This window comes from Saccopteryx bilineata, chromosome 4 (genome assembly GCF_036850765.1).
Source record: "Saccopteryx bilineata isolate mSacBil1 chromosome 4, mSacBil1_pri_phased_curated, whole genome shotgun sequence".
Lineage (NCBI taxonomy): Eukaryota > Metazoa > Chordata > Mammalia > Chiroptera > Emballonuridae > Saccopteryx > Saccopteryx bilineata.
Window position 1 is genome coordinate 104,743,553 of NC_089493.1, and position 14,545 is coordinate 104,758,097.

General features: G+C 38.3%; 1 protein-coding gene across 4 annotated transcripts in view; it reads left to right on the top strand.

Annotated features, from left to right (window-relative positions):
• The window catches only part of AKAP6 (A-kinase anchoring protein 6), a 527,287-nt gene that overhangs the window by 229,136 nt on the left and 283,606 nt on the right, over nt 1-14,545 (top strand). The gene's annotated exons all lie outside the window — the stretch shown is intronic.

Genomic DNA, 14,545 nt, shown 5'->3' on the forward strand with positions numbered 1-14,545 from the left:
CCACCCATTACAGAAATTTTTGCTATTTTTGGTAAACATAACTGATTCTCCAAAGAAAGAAAAGAAGAAGCACAATGATCACTGCATCGTGACAGAGTGTGCATCATTAAGAACTGCCTTTGTCAGTGAGTTAGCTTCATGTACCCTACCTGGCATAGAAGTCTCTGTTGATACTGCTCAGACCTACCATGGTTCCTGATGAATGTGGGCCCCCTGGGGTGGCACACAAACTAAAGTAGAGCAGTAGCTGTGAACACACCGCAGTTCAGGGTTATGTGAACAGAATATTCCAGTCACCCTCTGACTTTTTTATTTGTTTGTTCTAACCCCAGAACAGCTTTCACTCCTCCAATGTTAATATCCTGTAGAAATAGACCGGATGTTTCTAATTTGGGGGAAACTTTTTCTTCAGTCTTCCTCCTCTTTGAAGCTTCTGGCTAGCAGCCATGCTATCTGTACTCTGCACCGTCCACTGGCTCTGGCACAGGGAGTTGGTAGTTTGGGTAAATCTGTTCTTATAGAATGAATGATTAGATGTGGATAAATCTTTGTGGACAGATATCAAAATTCTCAGGGCTGAGCTTGATAGTATAAGATGTGGTTTATGACACCAGATAAAAGTATACAGTAGTCCCCACTTACCCACCGGGGGGTATGTTTCAGGGCCCCAGTAGATACATGAATTTGGGCAGATAGCACCATACCTATCTACTACATTTTTTCCTATACAACATCCCCATGATAAAGTTTAATTTATAAGCCAGGCACAGGAAGACATTAGCAAAATAACTAATGATAGAATGAAACAATGATAACAGTATACTGTACTATAAGTTATGTAACTGTATTGTAACCATCCCTTACTTGCAGTAAATGGCTTAGTGTCACTCATTTTAGGGGATCCCTTGCTGGCATGTTGGTATAGGCTTGATGCTTTCTGGTGCAACACATTACCTCCCGTTGGAACATGCATTCTGTTCGCGTATTCCACCAGCAAGTGTTATGTTCTTTTCCATCCTAACTAAGCACTGTCATGCGCTGCAGCTATAACTTTTGCAGTTTGAGGTGTGACAGCAAAACCGGCATAGATTTCTTTTTTTCTCCTTCACAGTTTCACGAATAGAAGATTTGTTCTTACTCTAAATTTTAGTAAACCGGTATTTGATTTTCGCCCCCTTTTCTTATTAAGTGGAGTATTTTCACCTTTTTACCTACAGAAAAAACTGTGGGGCTTCTCTCTTCGACATGTCTGAATGGCCAACATCACTACTTTTGCACGTTGACCATTCTAAAGTAAAACAGGGGTTACTTGCACACACACACCGTGATCCGAAGACAGTCAGTTTGGTTACTAAGAGGGCTACGATGTGACGAGCAGGCAGGTGTGGTACACAGCGTGCATACACAGGACAAAGGGGCGATTGGTCCAGGCAGGATGGACTCACATTTCATCATGCTCCTCAGAACAGTGTGCAATTTAAAATTTATGAATTGCTTATTTCTGGAATTTTCCATTTAATATTTTTGGGCTACAGTTGTCTGTGGATAATTGAAATCATGGGAGCAAAACTGTGGATAAGGGGGATCCCCTTTAGTACATATGGACAGAATAACCTGTAGAAAGAAAATGAAGGTACATTAAAACAGAGGGAAAAGTTAAATGCAATATATGATAATTGTAACATGTTAATCATTGTTTTTACTAGTATTTATTTGTCAGATCTCACAACAGCCCTAATATTAATACCATTTTATGGATGAGACTGAGGCTGAGAGGTCAGGCAGTCTGCTCTAGCACCATGCTACTACTTAAATGTTCCCGTGCCCCTTCATAGGAAGCAGTCAATAGGTACTGCATGTAAATACGATAGTACTGTGGAGAAGAAATAGTATCAGTGGAGCTGGGAAGTTCTTGTGAAATGCTAAGCCTTCAAAGGGGCTTTGAAGGACGTGCCAGAAGCTAGAGAGAAGGAAGGTGGGCATTTCAGGTAGGAGGGGCATAAACTAAAACGCAGCGGTAGGAATTGGGCATGAGCGTGCTTCGGGGATACATAGAGAACCATCCTGGCTGGAAGGTCTGTGATCAGAAAGCACTGAATGTTTCCATACATTTAATAGACCCAGTTGCTGCAAGACCCTGGCGGCAAGTCTAAGACAATTAAAATTTGTTCACTGGAAAGGCATCCATGTCTACTTCTTTGAAAGGCACTGAGAGAGGTAATATAGCTCACAATAACTAATGTTTCTTGGGCTCTTATTTTGTGCTTGGATTTGTGATAGGAGCTTCTACATACCATATTCTACATACTTAAGTTGTTGGAGGTAGAAATTTTTCAAACAAAGAAGCTAAGGCAGAACATAGTTAGGAGACTTACTGAAGGTCTCACAGCTAGTAAGTGCAGAGGCAGGATTTGAACTCAGAGCCAGCAGTGTAGGTCATGGCCTCTCTTAACTTCTGGTAGGCTTAGTTGCCAGTAACAGGAAAGTGGTAGTGGTGACCAGTCCAGGGATGCTGGCCTGTGGCAGCCAATCTAAGGAACTGCTGTAATGTGGGATGGGCCAGGTTGAAGAAGTGAACAGGTTCCAGAAAACTGGTTGTAGGCCCTGCTTGGCCATTGAAACCTGGAATGGCCTATAGCTAGTTCAGCCCCACTGTTTTAAGCAGATAATGAGCACAATACCAACTTCCAATGATAGCATCCTTTGATTTCATAATTCTACAAAGATGAAGCTAAGTTTTCAGCCTGTAGGGCTGGTATATTTTTAATAGAAGGAAACATTTAGATAGGTAGCTGGCTTGCAGTGGAGGTAAGGCAAGTAATTAAAAAATATATATGCATTGATAATGAGCATATGATGAAACTTTTAAGAGGAAGTGTTTTGTAAGAAGTTGGAATACTGTCCTGAAGTTGGGATGTGAGGTGAAGGCTGAGAGAAGATTAACCCCTTTCTCAGCCTAAACTCTTTTACTTACTTCAGGTGAGAGCAACTGCCAATCCCCAGGTCAGTTGTCTTTGAATATCATACTCTAGTTTTGATCTCCTCCATATAATCTATTCTACCTGAAAAAGAGAACGTAATGAGAGAGAGGACTATTTAACGTCTTCCTGAATCAGGCACCTCCTAGGCACTTCACCTGCCGTGATTTCCTCGTAGGATTCTCCTCACAGCCCCACAAGGCAGGTTGACCATCTAACCGTGGCCCCTTCTCTTTCTCTCCAGCACTCTCCTGCTGGTCCTAGCCGCCATCACCTCCTGCATCGGATTACTGACATAGCCTCCTAACTGATCTCTCCGCTTCCATCCTGTTCCCACTACAGTCTATTCCCAACACAGCAGCCAAAGCGATTCTTTTAAAACATAAATCAGGTCATATCACCTTGCACTGGCGTGCATCACATTCAGAGGTCTTGCAAGAACTGGCTCCGTGATTTCCTTTCTGACCTCGTTTCCGACTGCTCTTCCCCGTACTGACATCACTGCATTCCCGCCGGCCTCTTTGGTGTTCCTAGAAGGAGCTGAATGTGCCCAGCCTTCAGGATCTTTGTCTGTTCCCTTTGCCCGCACCCTCTCCAACAGATGCCCTCATTACTAATTCCCTCTTCTGAGTCTTTGCTCATATTCACTTTTTTAGGGGCCACCTTTTAAAAGATGTAACCTGGCTTTTTTTTTTCTACAGCTCTCACCATATTCTGTCATTTTATATAATTCTCATATTTCATGTTTATTGTGTTTTGTTTCTCTGCCAGCTAGAATGAGAGCTCTGTGAGGGCAGGATTATTTATCTGTTTAGTTTACTAATGAAGCTCATGGACCTAGAACAGTGCCTGGTACATAATAGATACTCAGTAAAGAATATTGAATTTGAATTTCTGTTTTAGAGTGAAGGAAACTGAATTCAGAGAGATGAAACCACTTGCCCTAAGTTGCACAGCTAATAAGTCATAGAGCCAGGCTTCAGGCCTTCTCTGCTATGCTCTTACCACTAGAAAAATCTTGAGAATAGATGAATTCCCTGAGAGAATGAGGACGGATGGAGAAGAAAAGGGGAGTGGCAGCTGAGTCTACAGTTATAGCCCAGTTATGAGGCAGGAGTAAGGGAAAGGCCCAGTGTGAGGATGAGGAAGAGACAGAAAGGATTCTTGGGTGTTACATAAATGAAGGGAGAAGAGATGTTTAGTAAGATGGATGTTTGTCATTTGAGAAAGGGAGATCAAGATGAGTAAGAACAAAGGGTGAAACTATTCTTTAGATTTGTTTTAAAGAGTCAGTGAGGACCTCAGAGGAAAAGGGACTGAATGGAAGAGTGGAGGTAGAAGCTGGACTAGAGATTATTAAGATGTGAGAGAAAATCATTCCTAATAGCCCAGAGAATTGGGATGTGAAAGCAATATGAGACAAAGAACAATAGTTGGAAATAAATAAAAGGGTGGTTTTTTTTATTAAATTAAAACTTATTTGAAAGCAGGAATAATCAAGACTGGGTAGTGAAGAGACCTTGAGGCGGCTGGAGAGAGTGTACAAATGTGGGACAGGTGAGACGAGAAGGGTGGGCGTGTGCAGCTCTGTGAGAGCATTGTGACTGGACGCTGCAAGTTATAAAGCACTGATGAGCACGTCCTGCTCCTGAATCCACATCTGCCAGATGAAGAAAGGTGTGTTTTCTCCTCCCATCATGTCCCAATGTCCCAACATCTCTGAGTCACACAGAGTGCAAGGCAGAAGGCACTTTAAGCCCACTAACAGATGGGGGGCTTCCTTCAGCGGTGGTAGAATTTCTGGGACAGCACCTGAGTGATGAGTGTCTTCAATGCCTTTTAGGTTCCTGTCACTCTCCACTGCTCATATTTGTGTCTTTCCTTTAGTAGGCTTGTTTTATGAATGTGAAAGATTTCTTTTTAATGTATACTTTTATTTGTTAAAAATTAATTTCTTTTAATAGATAATATATTCACATGGTTTAAATACATATGTTTAAAAATATCCAATGAAAACTCTCTCTCATCATTATTCTGCATCCTGAGTTTCCATCTCACCATAGGTGATCCTTATTGCTTTTAGTTCTTATGTTCTTTAAGAAGTTCTTCACAGATATACAAGCAAATGTGAACATTTTTACTAAGCAATATTTTAAAACCTGGGAAAAAAGTTGCAACCTATCCTTCTCCTCAAATAAAAGGGCTTCAGTTAACTCTGTGCATTCTTAAGTGATGGTCCCCTTCCTATTCTGTTATGAGAGTTTAGAATTTGCTCAAATATAGCTGATTTCCTCAGAACCTCGTGTGAATAATATAATTGAGCATCTCAGGTCTAAGTGCTTGCTTTTCATGGGAACTTCTCAATAGTTAAAATTGAAAGTGAAAAACTATATCAAGCATTGAACTAGACTAATTTGTTCTTATAATTCAAAGAATATATAGAACTACCCAGCAACTTCACTTCCAGGTATTTATTTGAAGAAATGCAAAACACTAATTTGAAAAGATATATGCACCCACGTGTTCATTGCAGTGTTATTTACAATGGCCAATATTTGGAAGCAACTTAAGTGTCCATTGATATATGAATGGATAAAGAAGATACGGCACATACATACTATGGAATGTTACTCAGTGCTAAAAAGAATGAAATCTTGTCATTCGAGACAGCATAGATTGACCTAGACTAGGATATTATGCTAAGTAAAATGTCAGATAAAGCAAAACAAATACCATATGATTTCATTTATATGTGGAATGTAAGGAACAAAATGAATGAACAAACCAAATTGAAACAGACTCATAGGTACTGAGAACATTTTAATTGTTGCCAGATGGGAGGGGGGGAGAGGGCTGAGTGAATAGGTGAAGGGATTAAGATGCACAAATTGCTAGTTATAGAAACAGTCACAGGGCTGTAAAGTATAGTACAGGGAATATAGTCAATGTTGTAATAACTATATATGGTATCAGATGAGTGCTAGACTTATTGGGGTGATCATAAGTTATATAAATGTCTAATCACTATTTTGTACATATGAAACTAATATAATATTGTATGTAAGCTTTAATTGAAATATAAAACAGATAAAAAATAGAAACAATGAAAAGAAAGGAGCAAAGGGCATATTTGGAGCAGATGGAATCAAACAGAATGATGAGAAGTTAATGTAGTGTGCTATCCGGATATATGTGCTGTAAGTAAGAGGGATTGACAAACTATATACCTTATGGGCCAAATCTGGCCCAAATGCCTGATTTTTAAACTAGTGTTTTATTGGAACACAGCTGCGCTCATCATCTATGGATGCTTTTGTTCCGCAGTGACAGAGTTGAGTGGTTGCGACAGAGATCAATGACTTGTAAAGTCCAAAATGTTTACTGCTTGGTTCTTTATAGAAAAAATTTGCTGACCCTGCTTTAGAGTGAGGAGGAAGGAAGGGAAATAATTTGTGATCAGCATATACTTTGTGGTTTTGAACTAGGTCCTTTTATTTAATTTTATGGCAACCCCGAGGAAGAGCTATTATTGGTCCTGTTTTACAGATGATGAGTTAAAGGCTCCGATGCTATGACTTGCCCAGAGTCATTCTGCTGCTACATGTGGGTGCTGGCATTCCACCTGGGATGTCAGAGCTGACTTGGCATTCTCCTTGAGATATAGTCAAATACCAGAAAACCTAGATAATAATTCCATATCTAGATAAAAATCTATTTAGAAAACTCGGAAACCACTACTAGATTAGTAAATAAACTGTATAAGTTCTCCCTCATAACCCGAATAGAAATGAGCTGCCTGGTAAGTAGCCACCTGTCCGAGGTAGGTAATTATTGATGCGAGATGAACAGCTGTATGAGTCCCAGTGGAGGCTGGCTGGCTGACTGAAACATAGTGTGGTGCTCCCTCAGTGAAGCATTTCCAGAGCTCTGTCATGCAAGATTCATTTCTCAAGTCATGGGCCCCCTGCTCACACTAAGTTCTCAACACTCATCCTGCAAGACATGACTAGTTTAAAATGGACTTATTGGTACCAGGTTGGTGGAGGCGTGCAGAGTGCTCCCTTTCCTCCCCAGTGATACTCTTTAAATGCCAGAGAATGACATTTCAACTTATAGTTCAATGACTCAGCTACTGTTCACATTTTTATCTCAGACGCACCTATAACCCAATTTTAAAAGCTTCTTTCGAGCCAGCTAAGGATGTCTGTGCACATAAGTTATTTCAGATTTAGTACAGCAAATACATAGTTAATTGCATGCTCTTTGTAACCAGGCTCCATATATATATATGGTTGCATTATAGTCTGTGGTGACAGCACAAAGCAGCCACCATTGCTGCTGCCTGGAGGAGAAGCTGAGAAGTGGTCGGCAATACCAGAATAACATGAATGCAGAAGAGGTGTGTCCCTGGGTTAACTTGGCACCAATTTCTAGATTTCTTTTTCCAAGAGGTAAAATGGTCCAAAGAGGGCCCATCTTGTCTTTTATCCTCATTTTGACCTTATGTTGACACGTCAGTGATACCACACGAGTGGTGGCAGTCATTAAGAAATATCATGTTGACCTGAATTCTCTTTTCCTTTTTTCATTGTGGTAAAAAACACGTAACATAAAATTTGCCATTTTAACCATTTTTAAAGCATATAAGTTAGTAGTGTTAACTATATTCACATCAATGTGAAACAGATCTCTAGAACTTTTTCACCTTGCAAATCCGAAACTCAATGTCCATTAAACAACTGCCCTGTCCCCCTTGTTCCCAGCCCCTGGTAACCTTTCTAATTTGTTTCTATGAATTTGACTACTTTAGATGCCTCAAATAAATGGGATCATGCACTATTTGTCTTTTTGTGATTGGCTTACTTTACTTAGCGTAATGTCCTCAAGGTTTATCTATGTTTTGGCTTATGACAAAATTTCCTTTCTCTTAAGGCTGAATGGTCTTCCATTGTATGTATATAGTACATTTTGTTTATATATTCATCTATGGATGAATATTTGACTTGCTTCCTCTATTGTCTATTGTAAATACTGCTACTATAAACATAGATGTACAAATATCTCTTCAAGACCCTGTTTTTGATTCTTTGGGGTATGTACTCAGAAATGGTGTTTTTATTTTTTTGAGGAATCTCTTTAAATTTTCCGTAGTAGTTCTTCCATTTTACAATCCCAACAAGCATGTAGAAGAGTTTCAATTTCTTTACATCCTTACCAACATTTGATATTTTCTGTTTGGGTATGGTGTTTTGTTTGTCTTTTTGAAAATTACCCATCCTAATGGGTGATATCTCATTCTGATTTTAATTCGCATTTCATCAATAATTACTCATGCACTCATGAGTTGAACATCTTTTCATGTGCTCATTGGCCACTTGTATATTATCTTTGGAGAAATGTGTATTCAAGTCCTTTGCCCATTTTAAAACTGGGTTATTTGAGTTTTGTTGTATGAGTTTTTATATATTCTATATATTAACCCCTTATTATATATATGATTCGCAAATATTTTCTCCCATCCCATAGTTTACTTTTTCACTCTGTTTACTGGGTCTTTTGATACAAAAAGTTTTAAAGAATGATCTAGTACAGTTTGTCTAGTTTTTCTTTTGTTTTCCATGATTTTGGTTTCATATCCAAAAATTCACTGCCATGTCCAATGTCATGAACTTTTTTCTCTGTGTTTTCTTTTAAGAGTTGTATAGTTTTAGGTCTTTAAATTCTCTTTTATTTTATCTTAGTATAATTACCTCTTATGTTTTAAAGATCCCACTCCTGGCTTTCTTGTAGGATAGGATAATGCTTCAAGGCTAAAACTATGTCTCTTAAAGAAAAAACAAACAAACTTGGCTATTCTTTACTTGGTTTGACAAGAATTTAAGCCCCATTGAAACACAGCTGTATCTTTCTTTATTCACCTCAAAGTAATATACAATCAATGTCTGTTATTAATTCAGCTCTCTCCTGCCTTTGATATTTCTGTTATACCAACCATGTGTCATTCTTCCTAGTGGTAGAGTAGTAGTCTGCTCTTTGGTGTTGATAGTGATGTCTTTAGAGCATCCTATCGGATAGGAAGCATTTTAAGGTTATTAGACTCTTCTCACTGGCATTTCATTTTGTATGTGCCTTTCCCTTACACTAACCTCATTTTATCACACAGTTGCTATTCTTTTTCTTGTAACTGAATTCTCTTTTTTACATTTTATTCTCCCATTACTTTTCCTTTTCTTCTGGACTGGATATTTTTCATTTTTTAAAAAAATTTCCTTCTCTAAGAGTATCTTTCATTTCCTCCTCCTAATGCTGTCCTAGAGAGTCTGAGATTCTAAATAGGAAAACACTATGAGTCGGCTCTCCATTACCGTTCAGGCTTGAACTATTGATCTTGTGGTGCATTCCTTCATCTTAGAAATATGTATTCAGAGAGTTGAGGAATTATTTAGATGCAAGAATAAAGAAAACAAGAATTTAGTTTAACTATACAGAAAAAAATTCTTAAAGAATTGGATTATCTTAACTTTATAATTAAAAATGAGATATTTAGAGTCCTGAAGGATTATACATTGAGCATGAATTGTTAGTTCAGATGATTATTCAACAAGAGCTCTAATAGCAAAATGCCATAGGACCTCTGAATACTCTTCTTTATTTATACTATGCACAATCTAGAACTTAAAGAGAGTCATGACAGCATAATTCTAGGCTCTATGCTAACTAAATAATATTTGATAAGTGTCAAGTGACACTTATTTGATAAGTGTCATACCAAGAGAGAACAAAGAAAGGAAGATAGGACCATTTGAGCTGGTCCTTTAAGGAGAATTTAGATAGTAGAGATGAGAGGTGGAATGTCAGTGATGGAAACCTTGACATAAGGCAATGCTGAGGGCAAGAATATTCAAGGTATATTTGGGAAATAGTAAAGAGAGATGCTGGGTATTCTGGAGTAGAGGCTATACCTCTATAAACAATGAAACCTAAAAATACAATAAGATAGAAGACTTTTTCTCCCCTCACATAACAAGAGGTAGACAGGCAGCCCAGGGAAGGTAGGGGCCATCTAGAGCTCCAGGGAACTTCTCCCTGTTGCTCTTATACCATGGTTCTCAAATACTACCTCTTTGTTCCAGCCCACAAAAGAGGGAAGTGGAGAGCACCTAGCTTTCCTTAAAAATATGACTTGGAAATTGCCCACCACACTTCTGTTCATATGCCATTGGCCCAGACTTTGTCATATGGCATCACCTAGTAGCCAAGGAGCTTGGGAAATGAACATCTAGGCTATGGACATTGGAGAGGGAGATGTCTCTCAAACCAACTGCTGGTTAAAATTGAGTTTGTTGAAGGGAAGGGGAATATAAAGTTAGAAAGAAAGAATAAAGCCAAAATATGACATTCTTGAATTTCAAGTGTTTGCCTAGCACAAACATGAAATAAATACCTGCCTAATATATGCATGAATAAAGGAATGAGTGAGTGAAATGTATCATTCAGTTTAAACTTTAAGCTTTAGGCTAGGAGTCACAAGAGTGACTCTAAGAGTGTCAGACAGATAATATAAATAAGTAATACAGCAGGTGTAAGTGGGGAGTGATCGGGACTGAACATTGGAGAGTAAGTGCCTCAGCTCCAGGTGGCTGGTGCATGGAATGTGGGTACTGTGTGACATGATCTTGCAAGTTTTAAAAAAGAGGTAGGAAATCTTTTATGTGACATCTCCCAATTTTTTTTTAATGTTTGGTCTGAACAACTTAAAAACAGGCCAAATAAAGCACATCTATAAGGTAAATCTGACCTTCAAGTCACTAAGTTATAATCTTTGTGAGCATGAGAAACTACTTAAAATGTTGGCCCGGAGAGTTGGTCATTTAAAGAAGGTTAATTTGGCTATGGTATGCTGGATACACCTCTAGCTAAGTGACTCTTGATTGTGGCTGCACATTGTAATCCCTGGGAGATTTCAAAAAAAAAAAAAAAAAAAAAAAAAAAAGAGGGCCAACCTCAGGCTTCTCCCCAGACCAATTAAGTCAGGCTCTGGAGAGCTGGGGATCTTAGAAAGCTTTTCAAGTAGCCTGGTGTGCTGTCAAGGTTGGGAGCCAGTGCTCTAAATTTGAAGGTTATTGCAATAGCCTGCGCATGTAATAAAACGGTCAAAACTGTGGTTTTGGAAGTGGACTGAGGAAAGAAAGAGACAGGTAAAATACACTGTAAAGGACAAATTGATAAAGATATGTGGTTTTTGAAAAATCAAAGAGTGGAAGAAGGGGCTCAAAAGAGTTGAGATTTCAAGCTGAGATTTTTAGGAGCTGGGAGATGTAAGGAATTTAATATATGGTTCCCAGGAGCGTGAAATTAAGATACACAGTAGATGAACGGGAGAAAAGTAAATGCTATCTTATATGCAAATGCTGTGAGCAAATCCGTGTTGAGAATTCCAAACTGACCTAACATTAAAAAAAAAAATAAGTCTAAACAATTCTTTTAAAGATAATCTTTCGTATATTTTACTTGTTGCAAGCCAGAAAAAAAAATACCTTGTGAATTAACATTGCTAATAGATTTGTTGAAACAGTATGACAAGGTCATTGCTCAAGGTTGAGGAACCAAAGCAAACTCTTTCCTGGTTAACACACGAGGAAGGCCTGTTCTGCCTCAGTTTGGTTTCTGCAGAGCCTTAGCTGGGTCTTGAGGCTTTATCAATGTTCATTTACCGCCATCTCGAGGCCACATTCAGTCACTGCATTTGGTCTTTGGCTTCTGAAACATAGTAAGGTGCAGTTTTTTTGTTTGCAGTTTTAAACATTAAGATGAAAATAATTGTTTGTTATTTTCTTAGTATGGAAAGGCTATGTGATTAAATAATATTTTGTATCAAAATGATGATAGTGCCTAATCACATTGGACAGCAAATATTTCTATAGTAAAAATCAAAAGAGGAATCAACTTAGTATTGCATTTTTTAAATCAACTAAAATAATTATTAGAACATTAATGAATTCTTTATTATAATTAAAGCCTAAAGTAATGACTTTGAATTAGTGGTAGGATATTTTGGAAAGATAGCAATTAAGAAAACAAAACAAAACCTTTACATTTATTGTCCACTTATAATGTGTTAAGCAAGATGCTAAGAGGTTTATTCACTCGACACATCAAGAGAAATAATTCCTCTGATGTGGACACCCTTATTGTATCCTGAGGACAAAGGTACATAGGGAAGTTAGTAATTTATTCAAGAATATAGGACTTGAAGACAGAAACTTTGTATTCAATTCACAACTCATTTTTAGTTATGAAAACTTGACTAAGTCACTAAAAGCTTACTGTTCAAATCTCCCAGTCTTTAAATGAAATGTTAATTATGTTTATCATGCCAATGCACAGATTACTGCATGAAATTACAAAAAGCAAAGGCTTGTTGTAAACTCTAAAGACTATGTAAATGCTGGGTTTTTTGTGACTGTTTCTGTGAACCCAGGGTATTAGCATCATTATTGTTACCTTCTCTATGATTCCAGGATATTAACATTAACAATAGTAGAAAGAACTAGAATAGGAATCTTAAGTCTGCCTCTCAGTAGCATGGTGACCTCTGAAACTTAACTTCCTAAACCTCAGTTTTGAAAAATAAACATTAATGAAGAAACTGAATAGAATGACCTCCAAAATATTTCTCAGGTCTATAATTTCAGGACAGGCTGACTATGAGGCATTTCTAAGAGAAGAGCCATTTTTCTATGAAATATTTACTGGAATGTATCACTTGAACGTGGTTGGCTTTCTGTTCTGTGGAATTCTGGGTGAATTCCTCTTAGAAGATCCTAATGGTGAGTGTGAGTCTGTGACATTAAGACCCTGGAGGTATGAAACTATTCATGCTGCATTCCTAGCACTGTAATATGAGAAGAACCAGACATCCTAGAGGAATTTGTAGCCGGCTAGTGTTTGTAAGATGCCAAGAGACCAGGGATAATGGTCACAGTAACCAAATGAGCAACCAGGTAAGAATTAGGTTTAGATTAGCCTGAATTTATAGCAAATAAGGTCAGTCAAATGAAGCAGATCAGAAACATCCACACTGTCAGATTTGCCATTGTGATGTCTTAAAATTACTTGTCAGCACTGCTGTTTGTACTTTGTTCAGATAATAAAGGGAAAATCATCCCAAGGCATGTTGTAAATCAATCAGAGTCAAGGTCACTCATGATGTGAGACCATGTCTGAAGCTGTGGGTCCTACCATATAAGGATTATTGGCCTGGAGTCTGCATGGTGAATAAGCTACTTGACCCAGGCAATGTGCGGCCTATAATCTGAGGCCCGGGTGCTTTTCCTTGTTCAGATTGATGAGGTTCTATGCCTTACTTGTTAGGAAGACAATGATTTTGTCATTTGCCTTCCTTATTTATCCAGCAAATAAAAGAAGTTATTTTCCTTTTTAATGCTAAGATAATCAAACTGGCAAGGTGTCACTTTAAGGGGTGCTCTGATATTTCTGGGTTTTTCTGTAGACTGCTTAGCACTACTCATTTGAGGTGTGTGTGTGTGTGTGTGTGTGTGTGTGTGTGTGTGTGAGAGAGAGAGAGAGAGAGAGAGAGAGAGAGAGAGAGAGAGAAGGAGAGAGAGAGAGTGTGTGTGAGAGAGAGAAAATGGGAGGGAAGAAGGGAGAGAGAGAGAAAGGTGTACGTCGCAATTGGCAGTCTAGTATTCTTCCTTATTCCTTCCTGAACCCATTACCTTATTATAAAAATAAAAATGGTAAATTGAATAAATAAAAATATTTTTGTTTTGTTTTCTTTATTTTTTTTACAGCATAGAGAAGACAATGTGTATTCTTCCAAAATGAAGTTTCATTAAAGCCTTTTTCCTTATCCTGCCCTCACTCAGTTTTGCTTTTATATTATTTGATGCATACCATTGTACTTTAGAGACTACAGTTGGCCCTTGAACAATATAGGTTTGAACTACACAGGTGCACTCCTCTGCAGATTCTATAAGCATACAGTTTGGCTCTCTGTATCCCCCAGTCTTGTTTCTGCAGATTTAATGAACCATGGGTTGAAAACAGTATTTTTGATGTGTGGTTGGGAATCTGTGGATGAGGATGTGGACTTTTGATTGTGTGGAGGTTAGAATTCCTAACTTTCACATTGTTCAAGGGTCAGTTGTATTGACCAGAGTCTCCTTAATAGAATACAGGTCCAATAAAAAAATCATATTGTGCCCACACTTTTATATAAGGAAAATCAGGCTGGAAAGAACTCCAAAACTAGCCTTGTTCAAGGTACCAAAAATGTGAATATTCAGAAAAGTAATCCATGAAACTCTATGGCACAGGGAAAGGTACATTTGGTAGGAGAGATTTTTATATTAACAGATGAGGGGCTTCTCCGGAGCTGGATGGTGGTGGAGCATGGGGCTAAGAATACAGGCTCTCCCGCCATATTGCCTAAGCCCTAGTGCCCGTTTACCACTTATCACCTGTGCTATCTTGAGCAAGTGACCTGACCTTTTTGTGCCCTAGTTTCTTCCCCTTCAAAAATAGGGTTAAAAGTATATCTTCCA